The sequence below is a fragment of the Phascolarctos cinereus genome, unplaced genomic scaffold (genome assembly GCF_003287225.1).
Source record: "Phascolarctos cinereus isolate Bilbo 61053 unplaced genomic scaffold, phaCin_HiC Scaffold_9;HRSCAF=440, whole genome shotgun sequence".
Lineage (NCBI taxonomy): Eukaryota > Metazoa > Chordata > Mammalia > Diprotodontia > Phascolarctidae > Phascolarctos > Phascolarctos cinereus.
The window spans coordinates 159419488-159434866 of NW_027556402.1; the positions used below are offsets into that span (position 1 = coordinate 159419488).

General features: G+C 39.5%; 1 protein-coding gene across 4 annotated transcripts in view; it reads right to left on the reverse strand.

Moving 5' to 3' along the window:
- The window catches only part of PGCKA1 (PDCD10 and GCKIII kinases associated 1), a 92888-nt gene that overhangs the window by 59750 nt on the left and 17759 nt on the right, over positions 1–15379 (reverse strand). Inside the window, exon 1 of one of the 4 annotated variants that reach the window (XM_078148779.1) lies at positions 9833–9903. The exons of the other annotated variants lie outside the window; for them this stretch is intronic. The gene's annotated coding sequence lies outside the window, so the exon portion shown is untranslated. Of the gene's footprint in view, positions 1–9832; positions 9904–15379 lie in introns of those variants that run through there. 4 annotated transcript variants of the gene reach the window in all.

The window sequence follows — 15379 nt, forward strand, 5'->3', positions numbered from 1 at the left end:
GTTTAATTTATATACTTAAAAGAGATCAGCTTAAAATCCATACAGAAAAAAACTAAATGGATGAAAGCTGTGTATTGTGTAGACTAAGTCACACAGTTGGATGGCCATTGGCTCAGACCTTCAGTACATGCATTTTGGACAGCCGCTGCAAATGGACAATGAATTGGACCCAGAGGAAGAGAACAAATTGGATTAAATATGGGAAATTGCAAAGGCTTTCACTGATACCAACTGTTTCTGGAACAAAACCCCAATTTTTTTCTATCTTAATACAAATGTTCTCCCTGTGATGCTGTATAACTACAAATCTTGGAACACCATGATGTCCAAGGGGAAAGACAGATAAGTGCAAGCAAAGAAGAGCCTTGGCAAAATGTTGTAACAATTTGAGCCTGGAGAGTACACTTTTATTTGGAGATAGTGAGTTAACAAATATTTCTTGAGCGCCTGCTATATGCCAGGTACTTCACTAACGGGCTGGGGAGACAAAGAAAGGCAAATGAAAGTCTGTGTCCTCAAAGAGGTCACAGTTTAAGGGGGGTGGTGCGTGGGGAGGGAAGGAAGGAACAACATGCAAACAACTACATACAAATAAGCTATATATAGGAGAAGTGGAGATAATCACCAGAGGGGAGGAGCTACAATTAAGGCATATTGGGAAAGGCTTCCTGTAGCAGGTGGGATTTTAGCTGGGACTTGAAAGAAGCCAAGGAAGCCAGAAGGTAGAGGTAGGGAGAAAATTCTAGGCATGAGAGACAGCTAGCCTGGAGTCAGGAGATGGAGTGTCTTATGTGAACAAGAGCAAAGGAGGCCAGTGTCCCTGGATCTCAGAAAATGGTGGAGTTGGGAATAGAAGATGAATGAAGACTGCAAGGGAGGAAGATTGGGAAGAAGGAGCTTGGGAAAAGCTTTGTGGAGGACAGTAGGCTTGAGATGGACTTTGGAAGTTGAGGGGAAGAGGACTTCAACAGATGGAGACGTGTCAGGGTATGAGGGACAAATAGAGGAATCCTTTACAATGGTGCAACAGTAACGCTGAAAAAGTGAGGGTTCTGCATGCCAGGAATGTAACGTATTGGAATAGAATCTATATTTGAAGGAATTAAATAATATAGTAAATATGCATTAAAAGTCTCTACTCATACCACTAAATGTGAAAAGTTTTGTAGAATTGAATACTAGGGTTGAGGGGCTGTCCTGGTCTTCTCTGACACATACATCCTCTGTTTCTTTTGGATGATAAGAAGTAGATATACAGGATGACTTTTCAATGTCTCTCCTTTTGGAGAGAGATTTAATTTTGCTTCGTGAGAAGAAATCACATAAAAACAAGTAATAACACGTGGCTCTTACCATGCTTTGTAAATCTCTTCACATAATACATATTCCTTCCATTCCAATTAAAGAAAAAGATATTGTGAAGTAATTCTAAAAAGATATTAGTGCTAAAGACATCCCTTCAAGTCCCACAATGACAAGAATCCACTATGATTTTTTTTTAAAAGTTAAGTTCCATGTTATCCTGGTATTCAGGCAAAGGTCATCTGAGAAAGGTTGTCCAGCTCAGAGCTGTAATTAGGAATGTTTTTTACCTGGGGCAAGTGGTGCAAAATGTGCCCAGGAAAAGTGGCATAAAACATATATTCAAATGCTGTGAGGCAGACTGAGAGGGCTAGGGGGAGGGGGTGGCAAGGACAGATGGACCAGGGAGGGTTCACCAGTGGGTAGCTGCTAGGGGTGGCAGGAGGAAGAAATGGAAACACCACCTGGCAGCTTCCTATTTTAAGTAATTATTTTTGCTAACTAGGTGCAAAGCTCAGTTACTGCTAGGCTGAGAAGGATCGCAAGGGCTTTCCCACATTTTAGTGCCTTGGGCAAAGCTCTGGTCATCTTGTCTAGGTACAGCTCTGAGACAATGCTGTGGCCATCAGCCCAACGCCAAGCTTTCTCTTCTCAAAAACACCATGGAAATGGTACAATGGAAAGAATATAGGGGGGCAGTGGATAGAGCGCTTGCCCTGAAGTCAGGAGTACCTGAGTTCAAATCCGGCCTCAGACCAAACGCTTGACACTTAACTAGCTGTGTGACCCTGGGCAAGTCACTTAACCCCGAATGCCTAAAAACAAAACAAACAAACAAGCAAACAAAAAAAGAATATAGGACTAAAAACCTGAAGAGCTAGGTTTGAAACCTGGCTCTGATGCTGCCTGACTGCAGTGACCAAGGGTATATTACTTGTACTACTTAACTCGAGGTAAAATAACTAGTCCACAGTCACCACAGTTGGGCAGTGTCAGAATCAGGTTTTTGTAAACAAGACCCCCAGGGTTCTGCCTGAGGGTGATAGTTTTAGACATGCCACCAACAGTCTTTAAAGCAATTTTGTCCAAAAAGTTTTACTGAAACCAATCATTTCCAAACTCTCAGAGGCTGCTGTATGAAAAAACACTTTGTAAATCTTAAAGGGCTATAGAAATACAGAATATTGTTTGCAATATCAGCTTTTTGGGAAGAATTTTGCTTTAAAGATGACTTGGTAGCATGTTCTGAGATGAATTAGGTTTTGTGTGGAATTACTAAGTAACCAATGTAATTATGAGGCTAACAATAGATGCTGAGTCTGATACAGAGGAGGAAAGAAAGGATATGAGATTTCTATCCTGTGTTTTAGCTACATAAGCTATAGTGCCAAGCTTTGCCAGCCATAGGAAGTAACTCTTGGGTGTGCATTTGAAAAAATGGTAACAAGCCAGACTTGAACAAAGAAATCTCAGTTTCTAATTCACGTTATTTTGTGCTATGAACAGAGCCCCCAATTCAAGAGTGTTTCATGAAAGAGGGCCTACTGATACCAGCTATGGAATAGAGACACATGCCACAAATTAGTGATTGGATTAGTTGTTCAACCCTATGTCAAACAAGTTCAGCGAAGCCTACTTTAATCACTACTGTATGAATTGCCATGTTGTTCATTTAGATGTGAGCACCAGTGATGTTGGGCAGAGTCCAATAACTTTCCCAGGCAGGATTCTGATTGTGCTAAGTACAAGTCATGTCAGTCTGGAACAATATGGTAAACATGCTTTGTAAAACATGCAGAATTAATAATATTCAAATTCCAAAATGCAACAGACATTATGTTTGAGGCTTAATAAGATTATTTTTCCTTGGTGGAAAAAAAGTCTTGGGAATGACACAACAAATAAATAGCTTGCTTCCATCAGTTTGATTCATTTGCAACTCAAACTAATTTGCAACTTAAACTAATAAAGTTTAAACAGTGACATTTATAAGCTTGGCTAAAGCTAGAAAATATAGGATGCATGGGAAAATTTCCATTTGATTATGGGAAACTTAAACAGTACAAAATGGTGTTTAAAAAAATCTTCCATTTGGAGGAGGGAACTGAACTCTTTAAAATCCAATCCCACTCAACAAACATTTATTAAGTGCTTACTACATGTAACACACCATTCAAAGTGCGAGGGATACAAAGAGAGAACGGAAAGCTGTCCCTACCACTGAGGAATTTACATTCTAATAGAAAGATACAACATACAAACGGAGAAGAATGAATACCTGGTACTTTGAGTAGCAGAGGACATGAACATGTCTTTGGTAGGAGCTAGATGAGATGGCCTCTGAGCTCCCTCCCAGATCCAAGTGTAAGATTCCATGAGAATTTTTCCATCTCAGATTCTAAGATTCTATGCAGAGCCGTGGAACAAGCATCAATCTCTGGCTGTTGCCTCTGTGCTCTGATATTGCATGTTGGGCATCAAGAAGAAAGCATTCTTGGGTAACTTGAAGGGGACTTATGTAAACTGGCTACATACCTTTCTATATTCAACTATATACCTCCCTGTCCACCCATGGCTGTCAGCAGGCTTCCTACCCAAAATGTTTTTTGGAGGTGAAGATACTGAAAACATTTGGAGAGGTGGGATGAAAGTAGGTTCGAATGTAGCGGGTGGGTATCAACTCGAGACAAAAGACCCTTCTGATCTAAGGTGAAATTCCCAGATTACTCAGGTTGAAAGGAAAACTCGTTTGCCTTCTCCATCCCAGCATGGCTGGTGAGTATCTTAAAGGAAGGTACTATGGTTTACATAGCTAAAACACAGGATAGAAAGCTCTTATCCTTTTTCTCCTCTGTATCAGACTCAAAACCCGTTGTTAGCCTACTAGTTCCACACAAAACCTAATCAATCTCAGACATTCTACCACGCAGTCTTTAAAGCAATTTTTTTCCCCCAAAAAGTTTTACTGAAACCAAGCTGTTCCTTGTATTTTCTTATCCTTGTTGGTATTTTATAGGATTACCAATAAGAAATCTGATTAACTAACACAAAACTTGCTGTAGCTTGTATTGGGTATTTGCCATAATTAGTGGTTGACCTTGGCCTATTGTGGTCTTTTGGGTCCTTCCCAGTACACCCTGACTTGATAATGTGACAGGGGAAAGAATCCGACCATTACCACATTCCTATGTGTCACAGATGGGATGATCCCGGTCGCTCAAGAAATGTTTAGAGAATTTCTGGAGTTTTAGGCACATCTCTGAGATAACATCTGTTCCTAAGATAGCAATTTGCACAGGCTAATAATCTTATTGATTAAGATAGTAGAAGAAAAACCAAGAAGTTATCAATAAGCTTGATGTTTTAGCTGAACATTTATGATAAAAAAAAATAGGGAAGGGTAAGGGAGAAATGTTTTTTCCTTTAGTGACATATAATAATAATAATAGTGACATAATAACAGCACATTGATATAATGCTTCATGATTTATAAGGTATTTTCCTCCCAACAGCCCTGTAAAGTAGGCAGAATATGTATTATTATCCTCAGTTTTCAGGTGAGAAGATTTCAGTTCTGAGAGGTTATAATATTTCCCCAACCAAAGTCACTTGGTTAGTAAGTGTCAGATCTGGGACTTGGCCCTGGCTTTCTCGATTCCAATTTCAGTACTGCTTCCAGCATGTTGCCTAAATTTGGAACCAGTTGGGGTAACATATCGCTAAAGCTGGCTAAAGAAAATGAGTGAGTAAAGTCTAGGCGGTGCCTTCCAATAGTGTTTAGTTGTTTTAGTTGGTTTGCATGAGTGATGAGTGTAGGAAAGTTACCTTAAAGACAACGGTATGCCAACAATTGACCATTATTTAAATTTTTCCTTTAAAATAGTTGGTCTGTAAGCTTACTTATTTCTTGCTATCTTTTTTTTTTCTTTGGGGTAGATATACTAGATCCTACTGGTCCATTACACAGACAAATGACTAAGCAATTAGCAAGCCAGATTCAGAATGATCACATAGGAGGCAGAGCAGGGTCCTCACTCCTACATCTCTGGATTTCTGAAAGCAAGATCAGCAAGCATCCATTCATGCATTAGCAGAAGGAAGGGCATTCTATGCATGCTCGGAGGACTAGGCCCCCTTTAACTATTCCCTGTTACTCCTACACAGGTAGCACTTCATAGCAGGAAGAAAGGATAGCCCTGGCTGGAAAGATTTAGTAAATAAGTCAGCAAATATTTATATACAAGGCACTTCCATATACAAAACACCATGGAAGGTGGTACTGAGAAGTATAAAATACGGTTTCTGTACTAAAGAGTCTTAAGGTCTCTTCAGGACACTAAGCCAGAGAGATTTGCAAAGAGTTACATAGACTGATATCTGAAAGGGACCTTAGACTTTACAAAGTCTAAACCCTACTCTGCATTTTGCAGGCTAAGAATTGAGGCCCTGAGGAGTTAGATGACTTTTCCAGGGTTACATATGGCTTGTAAATGTATGATTTGGAATTAGAACTTCAATCCTCTTAACTCCAAGTACAGTGCCTTATCTGCTACACCATAGTTCCTCCTACTGTGGCAATGTCCTGCGTGAGAGGATAACCCCCTAATAAAAGGTATACTACAGTTAGTAGCAAAATGAAGGGCACAAGAATGCCTGGGGGACGTCACCACAGGAGGAAATCACTATGGGCTGAGGTGCTTCACAGAAGAAGCAGGATTTCAATCAGCTCTGCTTTTGAAAGAGGATGTATTTTATTGCACAGATAATTTCTTCCCCCTATACCATAACCTTCCATTAGAATGCACTCTGACACTGCCTCATGGCGATCAATTAGGTTCTCAATGGATATCCCAAAAGAAGGCAAATTGTGACAGGTCTTGACCAAGCTGGGCAGGCTAAAATGGACCTAGAAATAGATTACGTGTCCATCAGCTGAGGACTTGTGTAACTAAGTTCAGAGAATTTCCTCACCAGGTCAACTACGGTGGATGAATTTTTTGGCCATGACAACTCTCAGAACCCAAGGTGTAGAACAGTGGAGGTAGTGCCTTGATGGAGGGAGCACCCACACCTGGGAAATCACAAACTCTTTAGTACTGAACTGAAAGCATAACATGGAACAATGGTTTTTATAGGGTGTATTACAAATGTTAAGCATTTCTATCGCGAGCAAACTGAAGTGTAAAGGAGCTGATTACTTATCTAAGTTATATTTACAATTATTTTAGTTCCTTATTGGAAAAAATACTCCAAAGCTTTAAGAAGTATTTGTTCCTTTAAGGAGCAGCCTTATTTTGATGGACTTCAGCCAAATAATTAATCCACTTTTTTTCCCCTAAAGAAGAATAGTCTCAGTCTGTTCACCCAACTTATCAAGCAAGATTGCACAATAAAATATGACATGTGGAGTCTGTTATTATAGTAAAGTAGCTCACAAGGCTGGATACAAGGAGAACATGTCAACATTCCCATTATAACCCATTATTTTCAGAGGTTTATATCTTGGCTGTAGAAATTTGCTCCAGGCTCATGATTAGTATGCAAGATCACATCCTAGAAACAAATGCTATTAATAAGTTAGAAAGAAAACAAAATGCTGGAAATGGTAGAAAGACCAGTTTAAACAACTCAAAATAAATGGTGTTTTGTTTTTTTAAAATGGTGCTGGATATCAGTGTTTTGGGGTCACGCTCCTTCAGGATGTATGTAGGCCTCAACAGCTTCTACCCCTGTAAGAAACAGAGCATTGGCTCCAAGTTCTTAGGTTAAACTTATGTTTTGCTCACAAATGCTCCCTTAAAAAAGAAGTTTATTTGTATGGTCGGGGCTAGAAATAGATTTTCCCAAATATATTTTTTTTTGTGTGAAACTTGTTGAACTTGTGAACAAGATTATCCACTAAAATCTGCTAAGTCACAGCCTGTGAATTTAGAGGACATGGGTGACTAGGGAACTAACAAAGCTCATACAATTCAGCCATAGAATTTTAAGCTCAAGGGGTCTTTAGAGATCAACAATAATGTGAGGTAGTGGAGAGAGCACAGGATTTGTAATCAGAAGACCTGGATTGAAATCTCAGTTTTCCATTTGCTCCTTATGTGACCAGAATGTTAGCTCCTGGGATTTCATTTCCCTTATTCATAAATCAAAAGGGTTTGACAAATGCCTGTAAGGAACCTTTCAGCTCAGTGATCATTCAGTATAATTGCTTTATTTTACAAAAGGAAGAAACTGAGTTCAACCATACTGTTGAGTAATTTAGTTAAAAGGTGCTACTTTTCACATAGTATGTGATTTGCACACATGATTTACCAGTGTTTTACACCTATCTTATATTAGACAGATTATTCTGAGTGTACGTAGGAGTTTCTCTAACCTTCATAGGAGAATCCCTTCTGAGAGAGGATTATACCAGGGTCTATTCTGAACAAATGAAATGTAGAAAATTCTTAAAAGAAAATCCACTTATCATACTCAGATGGTTCTGGGAGGGATTTTCTTGTGGAGATAAGCCATTTTTAATTTGAGAGTTACTTTTGTATCACCTTTCATCCCAGGTTGAATGCACATCTTGGGTAAACACAGTTTCCCATATAGAACTTTAGACCCGCAATGGACTTTGGAGATCGTGTAGTACAATCTTGTCATTTTATAGATGTGAAAGTTGAGGCTCCCTGGCTAAAAGAGATTTTCCAGATTCACATACGAAGCATGCTCTTGCCAAAGATATAGCAAGCTTAAAGAAACCAGCTAATGACATTCAGTGTGCCAAGCCTCTTGACAAAGACTGATAAATTTCACATTATGTATTTTAAAAGTATTTATCTTGGTAGGTCATAAGGCTTCGGGGAAATCAACTAGGATTAAACTTTGTTCTGTTCTTGATAGACCTTTAGTCACCTTGAGTAACTGAAGACTTTATGGCTTAATTGCCACATCTGAAAAAGTACAGCATTAACCTTCCCGGAGGATTATTGTGGAAAAATAACACAAATTTATTAGTCAATAGATGTCAATGCATATATACATATGTATGTGTGCATGTATACACATACAGGTATAAACATGTAACACATACATGTTTGTGTATATAAGTATGTGTATATGTGTGTATACACATACACGTAACAGAGGATTGCACAATGATGGAACAGTCCTCAGAGCATGCACAGTGTGCCCTTCCTGCTGCTATTCCATGACAGAATACTTGGTGATCCTGTTTCCAAAAATCCAGAGATGCATAATTGAGGGCCCTGCCCCAAATCAGAGTATGCATAGGTATTTAGTGACTATTTCCTGGTGAAGAAAAGCATTTTAAACTGGCTGCTAAGGGGGACTTGGGTATGCATACAAAAGACAAAATTTCTCTATCCCAGGATACTGTGAAGTGAAGAACACCCAGGAGTCTCTAGGTGGGGGAGGGACCTTGCTTCTCTTTCCACTCAAGCCAACAAGTGGCTATGAACATATCACACCTTCACTTCTTTGCCTTATTGTTTTTCCTTTCCTGATCTCAAGGAAAGGAGTGTCAAGGATGATCATAATCTTATGAACTTCATATGGTTGGAAAAGCCACAAAAGCTCAGGAACTAGAAATCACAGCAGAATTTGCCAACAGCCAAGAGTAGTGAAGAGTGAGCCCTGGAAACCTGCTTAATCCAATTGAGCAGTGAATTGGCCCCATGGCTGAGAAAGAACCATGCCTGGATAGCAAAGAAGTAACTTGTCCATCAGCTATGTCACACCTAGAAGTGAACTTGATGGAAAGAATGTTTTGTAGTAATCACTTTAAGCTTGAGCTTCTCTGCCCAGGGGCCAAAAGGAAGAGGGGAGAGTGCCCAGGATCAGTGATCAATTGATATGTGGGGAGAATATACTAGATGGGGGCTCGAGCCTATAGCATTAGAATCTCCACTGCCTTTCAAGGCAGAACCTGGCCAGAGAGATGTAGCCAGCCAGGTTTGTAGACCTGACCTTAGAGTGCACATATGAGTTGAAAGAATACATCTAGAACCTATATCACTTCATATATGTTTATGGGTTTGCTAATCCAGTTTCAGAACCAGGACATATGGTTATAGTTAGATGAGGAAGGATTTCTGTCACTTTATTTTATTTTTAACAATTTCATGTAACTAATGAAATACTTTGTTTTCTCTACTTTGGGACTGAAAACCAGTTGAGGAACAATGAGAAATACTTTCAACCTTAGCTATAATCTCTATCTAAAATCATCCTGGGAATCAAAACCAGAATCTATGAAGTTGCATAAGTGGATAGAGATTTGGAGTCAGGACTATGGAAGTTCAAATTCTGCCTCAGACATTTACTAGCTCCATGAGCCTGGGTGAGGTAATTAACCCCTCTTAGCCTCTCTCAGATTCTTCATCTGAAAAACCAGGATAATAGTAGCACCTACTTCACAGGAGGATTTGAGATAAAATAAGATAATACACGTAAACTACTTTGCAAACCTTCAAATGCTTTAGAAATATTAGTTATTAGTAAGTGAAAAAGCTCCCTCTCTCACCTGAAGTCCTTTCCTAGAAATATAGCACAGATCTAGTTCTTGCATCTTCATCTAGTCTGGCTGCCTTCTTGACATGTTCATGTCTGACCTAGGCAAACAGAAACATATGGAGAATTGATCTTCTCATGAATTCATGATGGAAAGTATTATATTCTTTTTTAATGGAATTTTATGTTTTCCAAATTAAAACAATTTTAAAAACCTCTATTTTCTTTCACTTCTACCACTTTACTGGAAAAAAAGAAGCCTTTGTATCAAGTATGCATAGTCAAGCGAAACAAATTCCTACATTGCCCATGTGCAAAAACGTATGTCTCCTACATATTGAATCCATCGCCCTTTGTCAGGAGGTGGACAACATTCTTCACCACTGGTCTTCTGGAATCACTGCATTGATTAGAGATCTTAAGTAGTTTAAAGTTGTACTTTTGTTGTTATTCTATAAATTATTCTCTACTCTGCACCAGTTCATACGAGTCTTTCCAGATTTCTCTGAAACTCTCCCTTTGATCATTTCTTATGGCACAATAGTATTCCATTACTTCTACAGGAAGCCTTCTGTAACCTCTCAATTCTAATGCCTTCCCTTTTTTAATTATTTCCTATTTATTCTGTGGGGACAGCTGATGGTACAGTAGATAGAGCTCCAGGCCTAGAGTCAGGAAGATCCGAGTTAAAATTTGCCCTCAGACACTAGTTGTGTAATCCTGGGAAAATCATTTAACCCTGTTTGCCTCAGTTTCCTCATTTGTAAAATGAGCAGAAGGAAATGGCAAACCATTCCAGTATCTTTGCTAGAAAAACCCTAAATGGGGTCATGAAGAATCGAACACAACTGAAATGACTGAACAACAACAAATTTATCCTGTATGTAGTTTACTTTGCATATATTTGTTTGCATGTTGTCTCTCCCATTAGATTGTAAACTCCTTGAGGGCAAGGATTATCTTTTGCCTCTTTTTGTGTCCCCAGTTCTTAGCACAGTGCCTGGCACATAGCTGAAGCTTACTAAATGTTTATTGATTGATTTACAATCATACGCCATTTTTTTTTTCAGCCAAGGTGGCCACCATGGTGGGGAGACTTCCTCTTGAAGTATACAGCAGCTCAAATAACATGTCTTACAGCAAGGGGGTGACTCCTTCAGGAGCTTGGTGAACTTGGAGGAGCAACTGCTTTGTAGAAACCACTTTAAGTTTGAGCTCTTCCTACTAACCAAAGTGGTGTGGGGGGGTAATATGTCCCTGGTTTAGGGGGATGTTTTTGTATTTCTGTTTTTGCTACAACTTTTCAGTAAATATCCTTTTATAAAGGTCTTTACTGGGGCAGTACAATGGTAGTTGATATTGGGGAGAGCACGTCAGGATCCAATTTGACAGCCTTAGTGACATTTGCCTCTCAGGAGCACCCCTAGAATCCTGAAGGATATTAGGAGACAGACAGCTGCTTCCTGACTTGTTAATATGAGTAGGAATGTGGATAAGGACACTCCATAGTTCATACCATTACATGTAGGGCCACAGAAAAAATAAATATTGACCCTTCACATTTTGGGAGACTTTATCGGATTCCCTATTCTGGGGATTCTTAGGGGGGGAAAATACTTCCTAATTTCTCTCTCTCTCTCTTTTGTTGTAGGCTATAATTATACAGTTAAGTTTTCTGGTGTGTTTTCGTTACAAGTCAGACTAATTTCTTTTTGAGATAGCTTTTATAAAGGTGCGTGTTTAAGTCCTGATACCTGCTGTATTATTACTTCTTTACCAATTTTGATATTGAAGCTAATATGAGAGGTATAGATTTTGACATAAAATGCTGGTGTCTAGCTGATAAATGTTCATATTTTTAATCCTACTTTTAAATCAGTCAAGTCTACTTGGTGTTTACCTTCTGGTCTAGAAACCCTGAGTAATTAACCCAAAGTGTAAAAGCCTTTTTCTTGGGAGCCCCACACTTGTTTGGAGCTTGCCTGAACCTCTTTCTTTCTTGCTGGCACTGAGGTGTAAGGATGACTCTAAGCTCCAGAAAGCCAGTGTGGGGGCTTAGCCTTTCCCCCTTAGTTCCTCACTCTTCACAGTGGGCCACTCTTGGGTCCATGGCTTCCTAAGCAAGCTTGTGTCTGAGATGGGGCAGCCTCCTGTATGTGTCTTCGTTCTTTTGTTACAGAATCTTATGAAACTTCAAAAGGCCAGAGAAATAGAGTCCAGTGATGGGAGTCCATAATAGTTTGCTTGCTTGAGCCGAGTGTGCCAGAGGAGGAGATGAAGTCCTATACTGTAGCTAAGGTACACTCCTGGCTCTGTGACCTACTATCTGTGTGATGTTGGGCAAATTACATAAACTTTATGGGCCATAATTTTGTTCGTACAATAAGGCGTTGAACTAGGTGACACTAGGGTTTTTTCTAGTTCCAAATCTATAATTCTGTGAACTTGGGACTTTGGGCCAGTTGTAAAATCTCTAAGCCTCAGTTTCCTTAACTGTAAAATGAAGAGATTGGACTAAAATGCTCTTTAGTAAGGTCCCTTCCAGTTCTAAAATGTGTCCATCAACAGCGAAAGGCAGTTTAGGAATAGAGGTAGTAAGTAGGCAATCTGCTGCCCTGTAGCGAATCTACAAGGCCGCTGGGTTATTGTGGCCAGCAGGAAAAAACAGAAGGTGAGTTTCTCCATTGGGAACTTTTGTCTGCACTCTTGTTTCTGGTTCAGCAGTCAAAGAAAAGACCTTTTCTCCATAACGTAGTAAGTAGATGGGTAAGAATCTGTGAATAAATGTGCATGCCCTAAAGTGGAGAGCTGGGTCCCTCCACTCTATGTCATCATGAACCTTCAGAAGCAGGCTCACTAAACATCTACATGGGTCCCTTGTGCACGCTCCTAAGACTAGGCCAATCCTCTATTACGCTCCCTCCTTTTTAAACATTAGCTGAACTTAGCTAATCAGATGGACACATTTTGAACACACTGTCCACGTCCTCAATCCAGCATGGTTCTGGGGCTGTGTAAGCCTTGTCCTTTTACTTGCTTCCCCAGTGCTATACAGGAAAAAAAAAAAATCTCAGAGCAGTCAACATGGCACAGATCTTATATTGTACCACATGTACAAGCAAAAGTCATAATTGCTCCAAATACAGAGTTATGCAGACTTAGGAAACAAAGAACACTTTATAGAGTTTATCAAAGATTACTTCTTGCCCAGAACTTATAAAGTGCCTTTTGGTGCTGAAATGGCCTTTCCCAACTCAAAAATACTAAAGAAAAGAAAAAAAACCCAGAAAATCAAGCTTCTCATCTCAGAAGGAAATTTGGTCCGTACCAAGAATCCCAGACCATGTGGAGCTCTCTCTGAGCAGATTTAGGACTTGGGGTCAACTAGAAGTCACCCCCTCACTCTCATGCAGGAAACCAAACCAAACCAAACTGGCTTGGTGCTTACAAACCAACTCTAGGTTTTAGGGCCTGGGGCACTAACCTCTCTTCTCTGGGAGGACTCCTGCTTGCTATCTCAACTCTGGATCCACATTCATAGAGAGGGTTTTAATTATGTAAAATTCTGCTAGGTCCCTACAACAGCTTTACTCTGGGGACCCTGAAACACATGGAAAATCAAATTGGAGGCTCAAAGTATGCATAGATATCCTTTTCTATACAGTGCACAACAAAATTCTCCCATGGAGCCCAACCACAACAAGGGTGATCCTAATGGAATTCCAAACTCAGCCAACATAGGGCAGGTCTCTTCTTCAACCTCACTTTTCAAACAGCCTGCTGCTCCCTTTCCTGGCTCTGCTTAGCCATCTCGTGGCCTTTTCTCTACTGTATCCATCCCTCATGATTTGCCTTCTGATCCTGAGGGGGTGGGAGCTAGGCTTTCGAGGGGGATGGACTGCTTCCTTGTCCAATGTCACTGCACTTGCATATCCTGCATCCTCCATGGTGCCACCCTTCCTGTTTCTCCCTCCTTCTCCACTCTGGAATATGCTCTATGCCACTCCTGACAGGTATCCTTGCTTCTCTCCCCCCCCCTCCCCCAGCCCTAACCTCAACCTTACTGTTTTCGTTCGAGGGGAAAAGTATTTCTAGTGAAAACTCATTTTAGTAGGTGATCCAAAGGACTTGGAAAGTATAAAATCATAAAATATTAGAGCTGGAAAAATATTAGACATTATCTATTCTAGTAAGCCCACTTTATAGATGAGGAAATTAAAGCCTGGAGCGTTTCAGGCCCTCAAATTATGTAGCCAGCTTGGTTAGAGTCAATCACCGAGCTTGTAGGCTAGTGCTATTTTGGATACATAATCATAAACGATGATGCCTTACCATGTCCAGAACACTATTCTAACAGGACAAAGCCAAGTTCCAAAGGATATGAGTATAGGCTCAATGATGGGGCAGTCTATCTGTTGTTCAAAGAGCAGTGTAATCATTTTTAGAGATGCACATCACCTGATTGGCTACAGGGTAATTACATTTTCTGCTATAGTAATTCTCTAAGCCCACCTACTAAGCTATAGAGATGTAATTGGTTCTGGCTGAGCATTTATACTTATGAAATTACATATTCTTGAAGTATTTATTAAAATAAAAGTCATCTCATGTTGCAGTATGTTCTTTCCAAGTATTTCAATGACTGTTACAATAAGATAATTTCTCACCTGTTTATATTCTTTCTTGATAACAAGAGATATCTTGAATTAATATAATATTTTCCCCAAGGGCAATATAATAATAATCTGAAGACATTATCAAATCTAGCCTAGAAATCATCCAAGGGCAATATAATAATTTGAAGACATTATCAAATCAAGTCTAGAAGTCACTGAGGTCTATGAGACTAGGTTTTCCATACTGCTTTATTTTACATAGCGAAATACATTAGGGTTTTCCAATACTTTATGGATAATTTGTTTCAAAAGAAAATATGGCTTATATAACTTAGGCAAATTTCTAGTACTTTGCCAGAGGGCACACAAAATTGTGAAAGCAGGTATTTAGTTCTTAGAATTTTTCACTGAGAAACATTCATTATATATTACAAGAAATCCTTAGTTATAGTCAACTTGCCAGTTTTAAATAAAGATGTTCATGCATTTTGAACTAGTTTCCATTAAAAATGATATCTGGCCATGTGATAGAAACAAGTGTGGAGGAGATGAAGTCCTATATTGTAGCTAAGGTACAGTCCTGGCTTTGTGACCTACCATCTGTGTGATATTGGGCAAATTATATAAACTCTATGGGCCATAATTTTATTTGTACAATAAGGCGCTGAACTAGGTGACCACAAGGGTTTTTTCCAGTTCCAAATCTATAATTCTATGAACTTGGGCCTTTGGGCCAGTTGTAAAATCTTTAGGCCTCAATTTCCTCAACTGTAAAATCAAGAGATTAGACTAAAGTGCCCTTTGGTAAGGTCCCTTCCAGTTCTAAAATGTGTCCATCGATAGGGAAACACAGTTTAGGAATACATGCAGTAAGTAGGTAAATTTTTTTTTCCCATGGCACACCCAGTGCAGACAAACATAGAAACTTCAAGGAAGATTCAATA